The sequence below is a fragment of the Mya arenaria genome, chromosome 17, assembly GCF_026914265.1.
Source record: "Mya arenaria isolate MELC-2E11 chromosome 17, ASM2691426v1".
NCBI classification, from domain to species: domain Eukaryota; kingdom Metazoa; phylum Mollusca; class Bivalvia; order Myida; family Myidae; genus Mya; species Mya arenaria.
Genome location: NC_069138.1, coordinates 19,460,109 through 19,466,108, shown reverse-complemented (window position 1 = coordinate 19,466,108; position 6,000 = coordinate 19,460,109). Strand labels below are relative to the sequence as shown.

Genomic DNA, 6,000 nt, shown 5'->3' with positions numbered 1-6,000 from the left:
GAAAAATTAGTCACAAATTTTTATATTTAAGTTTAACATTTGATGGTTTATGCATTTTTCTTAAACCGTTGGTAACGCTTTAAGCCATAAAACATTAGTTTTAGAAGTGAAATATGAAAAGAGATGGTGCGCAGCGATGAAGACCCAACTCCAGATCTGACTTTGTTAGGCCAATATGAAATAACTGTGTGGCAAATGGGAAAACCTGCAGTCAGAAATGCACATTAATCATCAAAAGAAAAGTGTGAAATTCATCTTGATAACTTTACATTTATTGTGTTTGACATATCAATTCATGGTGCCATGAAAAAATGCTTACTTTCTCATGGTTACTTTAATTTAAAATTGGTAGGAGGGAACATCACTGTGTGGTTTCATTTTCATCGTCAGATCAAAACCCATGTACATGCCCAAATGAACATTTGAAAATATCAAAATGGTACTTGTTGTATGAAGTGTAAGTTAATTAACATAATAAACAAACATATTTAATTAATTTAAATTTATTCTGGCCCCTTTGAAGAAGACGAGTATATTGCTTTGCACATGTTGGTCGGTCCGTCCGTCTGTCCGCCAGTAGATCAAAGCTTGTCCGGGCAATAACTCCACAATTCCTAGACCTATTCTCAAACTTGACATAAAAGTTGGGCTTAACCAGTAGATGACCCCGTTTGATTTTAGGGGTCATCGGGACAAAAGTCACAGTGTACTTGAACGTGTAGGCGTCAAAGCATGTCTGAGTGATAACTTGACACTGCCTGGAACTATGGCCTAAACATGGAGGCTAAGCCTAACCAGTAGATGACCCTTATTGATGTAAGGGGTCATTGGGTCAAAAGTCAATGTCACAGTGACTGAATGTTTAAATGTTGTCCGAATAACGACTGGACAAAGCCTGCACTCATGGCCCATAAACAACTTGACTTTGAGGCTGGACCTGACCAGTAGATGGGCCCTATTGATTCGTTACAGAGACATTGAATGCGAAAAGCTTGCCTGTGTGACAACTCGACAAAGCCTGCACCCATGGCTTTCAAACTTGACATTTAGGTTTGGGGTGACCAGTAGATGACCCCTTTGGATTTGGAGGTCAAGGTCAGAACTTGAATATTGTTCATTAAAACTACTAGTATGTCATTTACTTATTCACTGATGCTCATAGGATACATGTTTATCAGTATATACCAGCCATCATCTGAATATGATTTAAACTGAACCAACTACCCTCATACTTTGAATGGTCTTGAAACTGCCTCAAAAGTCAATGAAAAACCAGCTGTCATTTCGGTCAATGCATATTTCATTCAATTGTGCAACTATTCTTGACAACATGGCGCGTATTAATGCTGCAGTTTTGAGGTTTAGGACATAAGTTGTCTTGCACCATGCAGATTTATTTTCACTTTTATAATAAAGACAAACTATAAAACACATTTTGAAGATATCAGTTTTTTTCTTGGTATGATGCCACAGCACCATGCAGATTTGTTTTCTATTTTATATCAAAGAAAGAGTAACTAGAGCACAAATTTTGTAGATATCTGAAATCTGTTGATATAAGTTCTAGGAGGCATTTACAGGCTTGAAAGAGCATCATATTAAAGTTATATTTTCATTCTGTTTCCGTTCAGATAGCACGTGTAAGTCATAATCATGGTAAGGCATTTTCGTTTTTTTTATCTAAACTTACTGCCCATAAACAACTTTGCTGGAGAGCAAGCTCATTCCAGTGGCGCAGCTATGCTTTTAAGTAGAAAGAAGAGGTTCTTAATCATCAGAGAGATAATAAACTGGAATCCGTGCACAAAAACTGCATATTTCAATACTAACACGTTCGATTGGCTATGATCAGTCATAACACGATCAAAATTCCATTGTCAAAGATTTTAAATTTATAACTAGCCTGAGCCATGACAACAATAGTCAACTACAATAAGATTATCTTTTCCTTGAACTAATTACAGATCTGTTCCGACTTTGAACCACGGGTTTCGAGGGACCTCATGTGGTTTAAAAGGCTGTTTTGCTTTCCCTTGAATGTTGGGTATAATTTGTATTGTATTTGCAATTTAAAGACATTGGCTTCAACAGAGCCTAATTAAATCAAGGCATGTAATTGCTTACTGGAACTGTTACCTGCTACGTCTAATAACATATATTGAAGCATTTCTAAGATTATGAATATGCATTTAACTGAATTTAAGCGGTTCAAACTTAGGCAACTTGAATTAAAAATCGTATAGGCCATTGTATTCATGATTAAGTAGGGCCGATATATTAGTGCTTATTATAATCACATTTATCCTTCTTCCTCTACCTTAAAGAGTGTTTATCATATGTATGAAATCAATTGATCATGTTTCATTTGAAAGAACTTGGCGGTAGTGTTTGCTTGCTTCGGTTACATCACCGTCTTTCACTGCTTTTAGCGCTTTGATTATTTCTGTTTCCGTTCAGATAGCACGTCTTAGTCATAATCATGGTAAGGTATTTTCGTTTTTTATCTAAGCTTACTGTCCATAAACAGCTTTGCTTGTCAGCAACCCCATTCCAGTGGCGTAGCTATGTTTTTAAGTAGAAAGTAGAGGATCTTGATCATCAGACAAATAATTCGATGGAATCCGTGTACAAAAACTGCATATTTCTATACTAACACGTTCGATTGGCTATGATCAGTCATAACATGATCAAAATTCCATTTTCAAATATTTTGAATTTATAACTGGCATGGGCCATTATTAGAAATACCTTGATATAGTACGCCGACTCTACCAAATATGACTTTCATCCTATCAATAATATGTTGATTGTTTGCCATTTGCAATTGTTTTACTACAAATAAGGCAATACTAGTCTACTACAATGAAATTATCTTTTCCTTGAACTAATAATAGATCTGTTCCGACTTTAAACCACGGGTGTGAGGGACCTCATGTGGTTCAAAAGGCTGTTTTGCTTTCATTAAAGTACATTTACTCTAAAGCTAAATGTGTTCTCAAAAAATCATTTATTTGATACCTGAAGTTAACTTAGTCAAACATAATATTCAAATAGCTTTAATGGGAATTTATTAACGTGATGTTCAGGTGAGGTATATAAATGAAATGCTAATTTAGCTTAGTCACTTTTGTACTTTCCAAACCCTGCGCAAATCCTTTGTGACAAGGAAGTAACAGGATACTCGCTCACTTCTCAAGTGTGTATAATTATATTTGTTTAGGGAAGTTTATGTTTGACATTTGATATACATGGTTTGCATCACTTTAGGTACATGGTGAAGAGACCGAATGTATGCGATGTATCATTACGCAAGCGGCAAGAAGTAATACAATCCCATAGATCAACCGCCTAACATCGTATTCCTTTTATTTCATACCTTTAAAGTATTTAAGGAATAGCTTAATGATTAAAATAATAACAGTTTACTTTACAATGGCATTTAAATTCGACAAAAAGCGTCCTATTTATTTCGCGTTGTATTGCGGAAGTAAATTTGATCATGCACATTAGGCTACTGGGTGACACGAGACTAGAAAACATGGCTTGTAATGTGGACTTATTCCAGTGTTATTAATCCTACAAAAGTTTAGGCGGATATTCAACAGGTACGAAATACAGTTTATAACTATATTGTTACCTCGTTCTATTTAATCATTTGTAAGACATCACCCAAGTTATGCTAATTTATATCGCTACCATGTATACATAACACCTTTAAAGTTGAGTTGAACTGAAACAGAACTCGCTCGCTTCAAGTTTAGGAACATTTTAATAGTATATTGTTGCATCATTCTATTAACACAACTACAATACATTACAATTACAGTTTCCGATTTAGTTTGTTAATGTGCAAACATATAAACCTATATAGCTGAGTTGACTTGAAACAAATCAGTGATATACTGATAGATAAAATCAAATACGGCACTCACAAAAGTGAACATTAGTTTTCATTATATTTTTGAGATTTTATGACAATTCTTAAATTGGCAATGGAAAAAAGTGTGTTCATTTATACTTATCTTTGCATGTTTAGAAGGACATTATCAATACAGTAACTGCACTATAAATATATTAACTAGTATCTGAAAATCAGAACATTAAACCACCGATTTGAAACGAATTAATAAAGAATTTGCCTCGTCTGAAAGGGTTTATATCAGAATATTCAAGTGTTATGGGCTAGATCACCCACATGCGCTTATACACCCAACATATGTTTTACATAGACCTGACAATAAGGTGTTTGTACGACCATCAAACAAAACAGATAAAGAGAAACCAGCAACACACGTTTAACTGTTTTAATAACAGTATTATTAAAGAAGTTTCCAATTAGAAATTTGAAATTTTGAATAAGAAATCATGATAAAACGTTCCAAATATATATTCACTTACCCTGGCATTTTTGAATATTAACATAATTAAATTCACAATATTTAACACACTTTATGAGCCTTATTTAAATATTTAAGATTTATTCATTCAAAAGGTTAAAACATAATAATTTAATTCGGTTCAAGCCTTAAGGAATGTTCTAGTGTAAGGAAAACTTTTCTAATAATTTGTTAACTCTTTAAGGACATTTAAATTTTACCAAAGACCGATGATTAGAGGAGTTTGCCCCCATATCCCGAAAGAGAATGTTCAAGAATATACCTAAAATATTCAGGAACTCCCTCAAATTCTATAAGAATATTGTTTATTCAAGGAATAAGGACACGTTTCTAGAACATTCTAAACACATATTGACAAATTCAATGCTACAAATATCATAGGGGGAACTATGGATTATTTTAACAAATGTAGTTCACCATTCAAATTTAGTTTGATTATTACAAAATAAAGTGCTGACTGCAGAACACACATACGTGTAACAGTTATTTGTTAAATAAATTAAAACTCCTTTGAAGGAAAATCAATATCAAACATTCTGGAGATTGATTGCTATTAAATAATAATTCACTCGCACTACTTGCACTTCTTGAAATGCCAATATTCTGCGAGTGCAATGAATCAGAGTCGTTTTTAACTAATTTCAAGTAGATAAGTCCGATTCATCTTTGCATAAGAGAGAACTTTGTAATTACAGCTGGGTTACAGGAATAGCTTAGTCGTTTTTTTAATTAAATGTGTAAATGAAACAGTGACAAAAATGCTCCAAAAGTTAAAATATGATACTTTAAATGGTTACACTAAACGTTTAGAAACTTCACACTTGAAATAATGTTATCCGCGTAAAATGTAACACAACTGTTGAAATTGCACTCGAAGCGATCATACATATACAACGATCTGCATGTCTAGGCGATGATTTTCATTAATCTGTTGTTTGAATTACTATTTTCATTAGTGAATTTATATACACAAGTGCTTCTGTGGATCAGTGATTCGTTAAAATATAATGTTGATAATAATTTGTTTCGAATAAAGTAAAACCCCATGCCAAATTTGGATAAATCCAATGAAGCAAAAGAGTCTATATAGGAAATATATGGTTAAACAGTTCCCCCGAATTAGTCTTTCAACAGATCAACTAACTTCGTACATATATGTTAGAATAATTATTGCCCTTGATGATGATGTTTTTGTTCTAATTGTATGAGCTTTGATTTTTTTTTTTTTTTTTTTTTGCGGGGGGGGGGGGGGGGGTTCTTGGCCACTCAAAGTGACACTGAATTAAGTAGAAACTAAAATTTGTTTTACTATTCAAAGTTATTTAAAGACGTCCGATCGCTTAGCTTCCAGCAGATTACTATTAAGATTTGTTTTTCTCGTTCAAATGCACTTTTCGAAATAATGAATTTAAAAATATATGTTGCTTTTTTGAAAATGTAAAATAAGTAGAAAATCGATTCCCCAAAAGTGTGTATTCAACTGTACGATAACAGTTTTATTGCCCCCATTGCGGCATTAACACAGCAGGATGTCAAGATCATGGCATGTGCAGCAAAGTTTGTAATTTATATTAACACAGTTATAACTATTTCGCTCCTTCGT

At 33.5% G+C, this 6,000-nt stretch overlaps 1 protein-coding gene across 1 annotated transcript in view; it reads left to right on the top strand.

Annotated features, from left to right (window-relative positions):
* The first annotated feature begins 3,435 nt into the window (after positions 1-3,435).
* Positions 3,436-6,000, top strand: part of LOC128224789 (uncharacterized) — a 59,964-nt gene continuing 57,399 nt past the window's right edge. Inside the window, exon 1 of the mRNA XM_052934841.1 lies at positions 3,436-3,605. The gene's annotated coding sequence lies outside the window, so the exon portion shown is untranslated. The remainder of the gene's footprint in view (positions 3,606-6,000) is intronic.